The following is a 12,513-nucleotide window of genomic DNA, read 5'->3' as shown; positions in this document are numbered from 1 at the left end:
TCTTCGTTGCTGCGTGCGGGCTTTCTCTAGTTATGGCGAGCAGGGGCTACTCTTCCTTGCAGTGAACGGGCTTCTCGTTGTCGTGGCTTCTCTTGTTGTGGAATACAGGCTGTAGGTGCACGGGATTCAGTAGTTGTGGCACACAGGCTCCGTAATTGTGGCTCACAGACTCTAGAGTGCAGGCTCAGTAGTTGTGGCACACAGGCTTAGTTGCTCCACAGCATGTGGGATCTTCCCGGACCAGGGCTCAAACCCATGTCCCCTGCATTAGCAGGCAGATTCTTAACCACTGCGCCACCAGGGAAGTCCTGAAACTTCTTTTATCGCATTTTTAAATGTACATTACCTCTTCTGTTTGATTTTGAGCTCCTGTGAGCCTAGACTACATGTTTCGTGTTTGTTTGTTTTTTTAATAAAATGCTTTTTTGGTTTATGTTTCTATTTTTGCTTAGTTTTAGTTTGTAGGGGAGTCCCGTTCAGTCAGCCTTTGGGTATAGGAGGAAGAATGCATGGTTTCCCTTTTGGCTTCCTCAAACGTGGAGAAAGGGGAGATGCAGGAAAAAGGAAAGGATGCAGGACTATCTGAAGTGGGGCATGAGTTTGGGACCCAGGTCTGTTACTTTTAAATTATTATATTAACCTCTTTGAGCCTCAGTTTCCTCATCTCTAAAATGAAGTTAAAGGTTCTTCGTTTTTATCCTGCCTACAGGATCATAGCTGGACATTTGTCTCAATCAGTTTACAGTCTTAGCTCCCACTCTGTCCATGGGCAGGACCACAGGGATGTTCCCCAACCCCCTGCAGTAGCGTTCCAGGTTCCATTTCCTCCTCTTCATTCCTTCACCTGCCCCCCGGCCCCCATCGTTTTCATTCTGTGGCCAGTACCTTGTTTTCCCCTCTGTAGTGACTATTTGGAATTGATGATTTAGTAGGACAGCCTGCTTGCTTTGTAATTCTGACTTCACCTCTGCACACCCTATTTCATAGTCCCTTTGCCTTCAATGGAGAATTGTCCTGGGGGCAGTCTTGCCCCATTTCTACCCCCACCCTCATGTGCTTCCCCTATTATCCCTGAGGCAGAGGGACCGCCTTTTCTGGAAGGGAGTGCATATGTTATTCAATTCCACTTAATGAGGTAAGCAATGAAATATGTTTAAGAGAATATGAATAGGGCCGTAAGTGTAGTTGTGATAGCCTCCTGAAAACTATTTCAGATACTTCTTTGTGCCATGACAATTACTTGAATTGTTTTCTATCCTGTGTACAAGTTGAACTCATAAATGTCTCTAGCAACAACAACAATGAAAAGTGGGTAAACTCTAATTAGATGAAGATGTCACCTGTTTTTTTTTTTTTTTTTTTTTTTTGTAAATTTAAGCAGGACATGTCAACAATTGTCCTGCTGCTATGATGTTCTGCTCAAAGTTATTGGGCTCTTCAACTGAATGGACTCTGATTTGGACATTGGTATCTTTTAGAATATGTGGACCTGGCAGCTGGATTTGCCACTGCCCCGAACTAGAGGGAGGGGTGTGTGTGTGTGTGTGTGTGTGTGTGTGTGTGTGTGAGAGAGAGAGTGAGTGAGGGCTGCATTGCCACCCTCTGGCAATGCAGCCCTCTGTCTGTGAACAGAGTCAAACTCAGTAGGATCAAATGATGCAGAAAACACTGGCTGCTTCTGTCCAGCGAGCTCAAGGTAGAGGGTCTGACACTACCTGAGACCCCTGCTCTGCAAGTGAGCAAATCATATCCTCTAAGTGGGAAAAGCGCAACTCTCACAGTTCTCAGGGGAAAGAAGGTCACTGAGCCAGAAATATTGTGATACTTGGTGAAAAGGGTGATGCAGAAGGAAGAACAACGGACATTAAATGATTGTTTCTTGAAAGCTGAGCAGGGTGAGAACCTTCATGACACTGTTATCCAGGGAGCAGTCAAAGCACTTCTACCCAGTGCTTGGGACTCACACGCTGTATAGACAGTGTGAATAAAGCTATGCCCATTTTTGTATCTTGCCCTTTGGGAGGAAGCATCTACCATGTCGTGCACACACTAGGTTTCTTACATTGTTTCAAGTGATTGTCAGAAGTAGAAAGAAGTGTGGTGTCCCTCCCTTGCACAGTCACTCAGGCAACTGTTCCTAATGTCTTCTCTGGAGTCTTCATTGTCACTTACTCAGTCTCATACACAGGCAGAATATTCTGTTCCATCAGTCCATGTGTCTTATTTTTATGCCAATACCATAATGTTTTGATTACTATAGCTTTGTGGTACAGTTCGAAATCAGAAAGTGTGATGCTTCCTGCTCCATTCTCCTTTCTAAGGACTGCTTTGGCTATGCAAGGTCTTTTGTGGTTCCATATGAATTTTAGGATTGTTTTTCTATTTCTGTTAAAAAAAAAATGCCATTGGAATTTTTATAGGGATTGCATTGAATCTGTAGAGTGCCTTGGGTAGTATGGACTACTCAACTTGAAAACATCACTCTGCTCATAGTTTATAAACGTTTACCACAATGTTTCATATTTATTTTTATATGCCCATCTCACCAGCTAGATATAGGATTTGTAGAATTCTACCTTATTTATCTTTATAGCCAAAGTATAATTCTAGAGCAGTGTCTGATATGGGATGCAGGAGAGACTCCAATAGACACAGACAGTAACTTCTGCTAATAAATTTTAATCCTGTTCAGAGATGAAGTCCTTATGAGTTATTCCAATGGGTAGCGGTTACTCCGTTAGATTGATCTAAGCAGCTATTTTTTGCTTTAGAAAAGCAAACGTTCAGCCTTTTTTGAAGTATTTACAATTCCTTAGCATGTCACACAATCCTTTTAAAACATTCGTTTGAATAGCCTATGTTCCAAAACATAGTGTATTAATAGAAAATTTGAGAAACAGTAAGGCCAACAGAGCATGAAACAACTGCCATTGAGAAGATAGTTTATTATTCACATTCCCAAGCAGGGGGACCACAGCCTGCTCTCAGGGACCCATGAGGGAATACCCAGCTGTGTCAGGAGGCCCAGGAGAAGGAGAAACTGTGGGCAAAAGCCTTTGTTGTGGCCTCCACAGGAAACAGTGGGTGAGGCAGGGTAAGTAGGCTTAGAATTCGCTAGTTTGAATAATTTCAGCAGACTCTGGGGCATGGGGACTGTCCTTAGTTGTCTAGTACCTGAGCCTGGAATGACTGGGACAGATGGACAGTAGCCCAAAGTGTGAGAGCCTGATAAGGTGGTGGTTGGGAGCGTGCTCTCTGAATTGGTTGGTTTGTATTTGAAAAGTACACTCATAAGCTAGTGGCTTACTACCTCTAGGAATCGGCTAATCCTGGTAGGGGCCGTCCCTTCAGGGTCAGCAAGGCCCAGCCGTCAAAGCAACAGAAATAGAAAATAAAAGACATGGTTATTACAGTCCATAACGCCAAAAGATATTTATTTTTCTCTAAACACGAATGGGCACGTGGGCAAGAAAGCAGGCTCTGCAGCTCTCTGGATACAACTGCTGTTACAAGACAAGAACGATTGCTATGATATGGCTAGGACAGAGTAAACTTGAATTCTCTACATATTTTTCTTGAAGATTATATACATAAACACCACAGAGACTTGAGAATTTTCCAGATACCTTAAAATCTATTTGATTCAGCTATAGCCAGATGCTTGAATCACTTTCCTTATGGGTCATGTGTGGTTTATCTTGCTTCTGGATATATCTTCCAGAGATTCTTTGCAAGTATCCTCTGTTGCTTCTGCCTCTGTCAAACCATTACTGTACTTACCTTTTGGAACTAACCCTGTCATCTTCTTGGATCCTGTAGCTTACTCCATGCTGAAATAAACTTGTCACCAAGCTCCTGTTGGTATCACTGCTGGATGACAATTTGTTTCTTTTAACTTAACTGGGAAGGAAGGACATGGATAGCTACAGCATAAGATTATTGCATATCCATAATTACCCCCTACTGCCCTTTGTTTAGGTAAAAGAGATGAAACTCAAAAGTCACGTTTTGTAATAACAGAAGGATCACTTGACGCAAGTCTTTCTGACATCAGCGCTTGTGAACTTTTTATTTTATTTTATTATTGAAGTATAGTTAATTTGCAATGTTGTGTTAGTTTCAAGTATACAGCAAAGTGATTCAGTTTTATATAAATATATATTCTGTTTCAGATTCTTTTCCATTATAGGTTATTACAAGATATTGAGTATAGTTCCCTGTGCTATACAGTAGATCCTTGTTGTTTACCTATTTTATATATAGTAGTAGGTATATGTTAATCCCAGACTCTTAATTTCTCTCCCCCCCAACCCCTGCTACTCCTTTGGTAACCATAAGTTTGTTTTCTATGTGTGTGAGTCTGTTTTTGTTTTCATAAATAAGTTCATTTGTGTCATATTTCAGATTCCACATATAAGTGATATAAGGTATTTGTCTTTCTCTGACTCACTTCACTTAGTATGATAATCTCTAGGTCCATCCATGTTGCTGCAAATGGCATTATTTCGTTCTTTTTTATGGCCAAGTAGTATTCCATTGTATATATGTACCACATCTTCTTTATCCATTCATCTGTTGCTGGACATTTTACTAACATTTTTAATAGAGATTCCACGTTGAAGTGATACTGTTTTCAATATGCTGGGTAAATAAAATTTATAACTAAAGTTAATTTTTCCTTTATTGTTTTTGTTTGTTTGTTTGTGTTTTGCTTCTTTTACTGTGTCTTGGCTGCCTTAAGTAGATTTGAACAAATACAAATCTAGAGTCACAGTGCTGGAAATTCAGATCTTCGGCTCTGGGGTGGGGCCCAGTTGTAGGTGTGTTTGAAAAACTTTGCAGTTATTTCAGAGCTATAGCCAGGGTAGAGAACCACTGCCTAGAGTGCAGAGGCCTCTGCTTTGCTGTCTGGTACCCAACCTGACTCAGGACAGCCCTTGATGGGATACTTACAACATGGGCCTGAGAAGTGCAAATAGGTACAGGGCTATCACCCTAAGTAGCTGTGTAAATAACTGACTTTGCAGATGATGCTTATAGATCATGCCAGGTCACCCCTAATATTTAAGGCAATAGGAGTTAAGATTCCTTTAAGTTACATCTCACCTGGCTGAGGGAGGTGGAGATCCATTAAACCAGACTGGGAAGGGTTGGGTGTTACTTTGGGCCTGAGTGTTCTGTGAAGCAAGGTTTAAATGGATTTAGTGGATTCGATTTCTCACTCTATCAGAACAAGTCAAACAGTAAAAGAACTATAAACCACTAGGTCAGATTCTCCCCATTGTCAAGAAAATAGCATGTTATCATTCCAAGTCACATGTCTTGCTCTTAGAATGTAAATTTGCCAATGAACAGTGAATCCTAAGTGATAAAAACTGGGGTTAAGAATATGGATTGGGGGACAATTATTACAGGTTCAGGAAAAATAGAGTTCTCACACCCTTTAACCCTGAAGCCAGAAGTCAAAGACTGGTTTTATGATAGCATTGTAAACTCACCAATAGATTTATTTTGATTGAATTTGCTTTTTACTTATAATTTATTTGTGGGAGAAATAGCACTTGGAAAGCCAGTGCATGTTAAGCATACCAATGAGAAGACCCAGGGCTTTTCATTTTTTTTTCCTAATGTGTTTTATAGCATTCACTTATCTATAGTCGGCCAGAGCTATACTGTTTGAGAAAGGAGGGAGAGAGATAAGGGATTATTATGGGAAGGTTTATATTTGGTGGGGACTGTGCGGGAAGAAAAGGAAATTACAGGTTGAGAATAAATGTGTTTATGAATTTAAACTGTTATTTCCCCTTAAATATCAATTTTTATGTATAATGTACATCTCAAAGCACTTTGTATGGAAATAGGATAAAATATAATTTTGAAAGTTAACATTTTATTATGAAGTAATTATTTTACTTTTTCAAAGTATTTTAAATGATGCCCTTCCACAGTGAATGGGGAAAAGCAACAGAATGAATCCCTGGGGTAAAAGGACCCCCTTCCAAGAAAATGTTGCCTCTTTTTATTACCTCACCAGGCAGACGGCCCAACCAGTAAAGTGTCATTAGACATCCAACTCAGAAGCTGTTGAGTTCAACGAAGGCCTACTGAATACCCTCCCTTGTACAGAGCAAGCACAAGCCAGGTGCAAGGGTCCAGTAATGAAGATGCTCTTGCCTCTGAGGGCTCTCAGACTGGGCTGTGGGAAAACAGATACGTGCATCTTTGGCACAAGACAATGCAGTTACGGAAAGATGCAAAAGGAATGCAAACGGGACCTTGAGAAGAGTTTTCAGATTGGATAGTACTTACATTGTATAGTATTTATTCTGATAGTATTTATGGATCATTGGCTATATTAGTTTGTTAGGACTGCCCATAACAAAGTACCACAAACTGGTAGTTAAACAACAGAAATGTATTGTGTCAGTATTGTGTCATAGTTCTGGAAGCTAGAAGTACAAGATCAAGGTGTTGGCCGAGTTCGTTCCTTCTGAGGGCTGTGAGGGAGAATCTGTTCCTGCCTTTCTCCTGGCTTCTGGTGGTTTCCTGGAAATCTTTAGCCTTCCTTGACTTGTGGATGCATCACCCCAAACTCTGCTTCCATCTTTACATGGCATTCTCCCTGTGTGTGTTTCTCTCTGTCCAAATTTCTGTTTTTGATGAGGACACAGTAATACTGGATTAGGGTCCATCCTAATGACCTCAACTTGATCATCTGCAAAACGCTATATCCAAAGAAGTTCATATTTACAGTTGTTGGGGTTAGAACTTCAAAATCTTTGTGCAGTGGGGGACACACATCAACCCATAATGGTGGGAGTTCTGCAAGTAGGGAAGAGAAAGGGGCTTCCAGGTAGAAATAACACCACGCTAAAGATATGGAGCATTTCAGTACCTCCTGGTCATCTCAGCTCCTCTGCACTCACATGGTTGGGCTGGACCCCTATCCCCTCTGCCAAGCAGCATTCTCGGCCATCCTTGCCGTGAGGCTAGGCCGTCGCTTGTTCAATCTTCCTGATATTCTCATTACATACTCTCTCACTACGCCTCCCTGCCAGTGTGTGTTTAATCTCATTGATCTCAAGGTGAGGACCCATTTCATTTGCCTTCAGGACCTCTTTCACCTTAATGAAATACTTCCTTTTCTTTAATAGTGCAGTCATCAGGCCATTTGGCGCTTGTTCATTTTTGTCTTCAAGTTGAAAAGTGCAAATCCCAGTTTCTAACATTCTAAATATTCTCTTTCCTTTCATTCTCTTTCCTGATCACTGTTCATTTGCAGCTCCTTGTAAGCTCCTAGTATTTTAATCTATCTCCAACATTTGTTGGCTTTTAAGAACAGAATTGGGAGGAGGCTCTCTTGTTCCAAGAATAATTAAAACTGAAATAAATCCACTTACACTTAATCCAGTTAAAATTATGACAAAAATTCATAAGCTTACAATCAGGGAGAGACTGACCTACCCAGATTATGAGGTTGACTTGATGAATAGAAATAAATGCTAGAAGTAGGCAGGGAGGAAAACAAGAATGAAGACTAAGTTCATAAATGATGGGATCATTAGTGAACTTGCTGTCTTATAATGACTTTTGCTCCTCTGTGTAGACTTTTATCTGCAGGGCTTTCGATAATGAATTCTTGGATAAGAAGGAGCCCTGGTGATAGTGTTAGGTTGACTTTCATAATGAACTATCAGAGTAATCATGCTGGCACTGACACCTACTGGTGGCATCACAAAGGGTCTTATTTGCATATGTTGACTCTGAGGTGGTCTAGGCAGAAAAGTTTTGCTCCTGTATATGACTTACAGGCTTACAGGTATGTGTGTGTGTGTCTGTGTTTAAGCTTCACGTTACTTGAATGCCAACACATTTCAGGAAATCATGCTTGAATTTTATCTCTTACAGACTTAATTAAAACTGATGGTACAAAGGAAAGATTCCCAAGAGGCAATGGGATCCCAGGGCTCCACACTTGAAGGGGATGTGGAGCTGCCTTTTAGAACATTTCCCATTCCTTCACATATACAGGGATGTGGTCACCCACACTTCTATCCTTAACATAGAGCTAACCAGAGGGAAATGGTATATAAAAGCTGCAGCTATGATTTTCTGTGGGCATAATTTTTTTTTTAAATATAGTAGAGTTTAACAAGTATTCCCAGAGAGACTTTTAGCAGTCTAAAGAGAGTTACAGCTTCCAAGAGCATTTTCCTCAGGCAGCTTTGCATATAGGACCTAAACTGTAAGCTGTCTGGTTTAGCAAACAGTGCTGTACCCACAGGTTTTCCAAGGATTCTGGGTCTCTGGGGATCAGGAGCACACTTTTCTTCTGAGAGTCTGTATGGGGGAGAATGTAAAAGACAGAGCCCCTCCTCAAGGAGGATCACTTGCATTTCATCTGCTAAAACATCTGGATAGGAAATTCAAAACTACTAGTTGAAAAATTCAGTTAACAAGAGGCAAAGTACAAGGAATGATCAGTAAATAAAACGACGGTAAAATAAATTCCTTCAGTATAGGTCTCAGGGCACAGGCAGAGAGGCCCTGAGGCAGCAAGTCACTGACTGCATGTGGGTAAGGTGAGTTTTGCGTAAGAGAAGTAGAGTATTTTAAAGACCAGTTGTTTTGTTTTGGTTTTTTGCTTCAACACTGGCTTCAGGAGAAAAAGGGAAAAGGAAGGAAACTGGCATTTTGTGTATCCATTACATGCCACTAGATGGACACTTTATTTGTGCTCTCCTATTGAATCTGTAAACAAATATGTGAAGTATGTAGTATTTTCCCCATTACTGATAAAGACAATGGATGAAAGAAGATAAGAACAGTTGTATTTGGTGTTTAAACCGAGGGGTAACACTGGCCAGCCACGCTGCTCCCTGAGGGAGGTGGATTCAGGGGAAGAGGGGGGTTAGCAGAGGGCAGCACTGGTGTTTTTCAGAGTCTTGGGCCAGGCTGCCTGCCAAAAGGATTTTTTCCACTGGCCCAATGTCAGTTTCCGAAAATTCACCATAATGTTATTACCTTCTCTTTTTCCACCTTTATAATATGAAATATGATCATATAAAAAGAGAGGAGTGAGTCCTGTGCACCACAGAAGAGAAAAAGGAACAGAGTTGGGAGACAATGCAAACACACTTTACCAATTCCTGTCGAGCCAAAGATTGGTTTTGCCCTCAGAAATGACTTTATAATCTGGGTTTCTAAAAAATGGAATGCAAAAATATTGATGTTCCGTAGAATAATAACAACAGTTACCATATATTGGATAGAACCAAATTAAACAGCCAACCTCCAGCCATTTATTGCCCCCATGGCAATTTTATATTGGTTCAGACTAATACTTAATGATTACTCCAAGTTAGGCACTGCAATACTCTGTACATTCTAACTCACTCAATCCTCACAACTTCTGTACAGTGAAGTTCATGGTTGCCTCATGACAAGTAAGGCATTCTCTGCTTTCAGGAGTTAGGCTGGAATTCTAGATCCTAAACCCAGCCTAAGTGGTAGAAGACAGGGTAGGTTTGGAGAAAGTGCGTTTGCCTTGCAGTACGTGGGATACACATGACAGAGGACCCAGGGAGCCGCGGGGGCTGCCTTCATGGTTCCCTTAACTTGCTCATGCAGGTTCTCCAGCAACCTCTACATCACTAAATTAAAGGACTTTGTTTTATTTGGCCTCTTAGAAGCATTCAGTAGCCTATTTTTCTAGAAAAAAAAAACCTGTATCTTTTCTTCCATGGCACTACCAGGTTTTATTATTGTTGTTTGTTTTATTTTCCGTTTATTTATTTATTTTTTCTTGCCTGGTCGGCTGCTCCTTTTTTTTTTTTTTTTTTTAAATCTCCTCTGCAGGATCCTTGTCTACCCTTCCAAGAAATTTTGGAGTCTCTCAAAGCTCTATCTTAGAATAGAATGCCTAAGGTTCTCTTATTACTCTATATTTTCTCCTGGGGCTGTCTTATCAACACACTTGGTTTCAGTACATGCATAACCCCAAATATTTTTATCCGGAACCCTGTCTCCTCCTCTTAACCCAGATCTATATGTGTAAATGTCTACTTTACACTGCCACTTGGCTATCTTATAGGCTTTTAAAACTCACCAACTCCAAAGCTGAATTTGCTCTTTCCTTTCAAGTCTGATCCCCCTCCAATAAGCTCCATCTTAGTTAACAGCATGATCGTCTAGTCCCTTAAGTATTTTCAGCCTAACTACTGAGCTTCCCTAGTGGCGCAGTGGTTAAGAATCTGCCTGCCAATGCAGGGGACACAGGTTCGAGCCCTGGTCCGGGAAGATCCCACATGCCGCGGAGCAACTAAACCCGTGCGCTACAACTACTGAGCATGCGCTGTAGAGCCCACGAGCCACAATTACTGAAGCTTGTGCTCCTAGAGCCCGTGCTCCGTAACAAGAGAAGCCACCACAATGAGAAGGCCGCGCACCGCAACAAAGAGTAGTCCCCACTCACAGCAACTAAAGAAAGCCCATGCACGGCAATGAAGACCCAATGCAGCCAAAAATAAATAAATAAATAAATTTATTTTAAAAAACCTAACTGCTTTTCACTTCTGTTTACTGCCCACCATGGTTGTTACTATTATCATAGAAACATCCATCATGTCTACGCTGATATAATGGCCTTCTAACAGGACTCAGCACTTACTTTATCCCTTCTAATCTTTTCTGTAAATTGCAGGAAAAATAAATGTAAATATTATCACATCACACTCCTCTTCTTTCAAATTTTCAGTACCTTCTTGCTATTGTAAAGACATGTTCATTGTATACCATGTTCCTGTTGTTTCCGTGTTGCTCCGCTAAGCTGGGAGAGTATAGAAAATAACTTGTGCAAAGGCCCTGGGGTAGGGTAAATAACTTCCAGATTCCTGAACATGCCATTTTATCTCCTACCACAGGGCCTTTGCACAAGCTGTCTTCTCTTCCTGGATCACTTTGCCCATCCCCATTCTTCTTGCCTAGTTGGATCCTATTTTATACTTACAATCTCTGGTCTCTGTGAATAGATCAATTTTGCATATTATATTATTTTGTAGGATTATATACCTCCCTGTTATAACATTTATTACAGTCAGCATTTCATATCATTGCCTTTATTTAGACAGAAAATTGAGATTTATAAAGGTAAAGTAGTATACCTTTGGTTACTCATATTAAAGGTGGCTAAAATTAAAGTCAGATCCAAAATTACCAGACTCCCAACCCCTTGCTTCCTGCTCCTCGTTGTGCTGGTTCTTGTGTAGCAAGCACTCTGAATCAAAGGCATTGAGAGTACCATCATTGTAACTACACCTGGGTCTATAAATCCACTTGCAGTCTTTGGAGTTTTGATTTCACTCTTGATTTTGAACTCAGAAATGATTTTATGCATTTCCCCAGGCTATATTTGACTAGCTTTAAAACCTAACATAAACACCCAATAGATGTTATGCGGAGATCATTGTTTAATGGATACAGTCTTATTTCTTTTGTATTAATAGGTATTATTATCCACCATTTTCGTAGTTCTTTTTATTGGCAGAAGCAGGGTGGAGTAGATTGTTATATGTAAATCATGCTTATTCCATTAGAGTCATCAACTCCCAGCAATTAAGTGAAATGGAATTCTTTATAAGTTGGTACATCTACTTACTTGTTTCCAAATTCAGTTGGAAGATTTAATGAGCTTACAAATGTGGATGGAAAGGATGACATTCTTTAAGAGGACAATATGCCCAAATGAGGTCTCAATGACACGTTTTTTTATCTCTTTAATTTGAACCTTTCAAAATTTAAAATGTCAACCAAGGCTTGCCAGGGCCACACGATTGCCCCTCTTCATTTACTCAGAAATGTGGATAAGGTGGTATTTCTCTTAGGTTTACTTTCTGTTTTTTGATACTCCAGTCTGAATAAAGACATTGAAAATGGAAATAAAGCCTAAGAGGGGAGAGAAGAGAGGATAGTTCTCCTAATACATTGTTTCCCAATACACTGCTGCAGGAAAAAACTTTAAAATGTACAGTCGTATCTGAAGAGAGGATATAGTGCATGATCTCAGGAAAGAAGGAAAGGAGAGAGAGAGGGAAGGAGGGACGGAGGGAGGGAGAATGAAAAGAAGGGAAGGGAAGGAAAACGGGAGGGGGAGAGAGGAAGAATGAAAGAAAGAAAGGATGGGAGGGAGGGAGGAAGGAAGGAAGGGAGAGAGAGAGAAAAAGGAAGGAAGAAAAGAAAGGGAAAGACTATATGCCGTATAAAGAGAAATGAAGACAAGAGGAGGATAATTAACAGAAAGAAAGTTCTGAGATCTATGGATAAAAAGGTCTTGATGAGATGGAAGAACTGTTTCAGTAGACATATTTCAGAAAACGAGCTAGAAGTGTAAATGTCAGTGTCTGAAAAGTGAAATGCTTGTTTTTGGATTCTTGTCATTTTTTGCAGTATAAGATGCTCTAAGATATGACCTTGGTAGTAGAGGTTGAGGTTACTGTGCCAGATCATTGGTATTGA

At 40.5% G+C, this 12,513-nt stretch overlaps 1 protein-coding gene across 4 annotated transcripts in view; it reads left to right on the top strand.

Moving 5' to 3' along the window:
* NRG3 (neuregulin 3) overlaps window positions 1–12,513 on the top strand; it is a 1,107,816-nt gene that overhangs the window by 1,049,572 nt on the left and 45,731 nt on the right. The window lies entirely within an intron of this gene.

Source organism: Balaenoptera ricei, chromosome 16 (genome assembly GCF_028023285.1).
Source record: "Balaenoptera ricei isolate mBalRic1 chromosome 16, mBalRic1.hap2, whole genome shotgun sequence".
Lineage (NCBI taxonomy): Eukaryota > Metazoa > Chordata > Mammalia > Artiodactyla > Balaenopteridae > Balaenoptera > Balaenoptera ricei.
The sequence above is the reverse complement of the archived record's forward strand: the minus strand, read 5'-3'. Positions and strand labels throughout refer to the sequence as shown.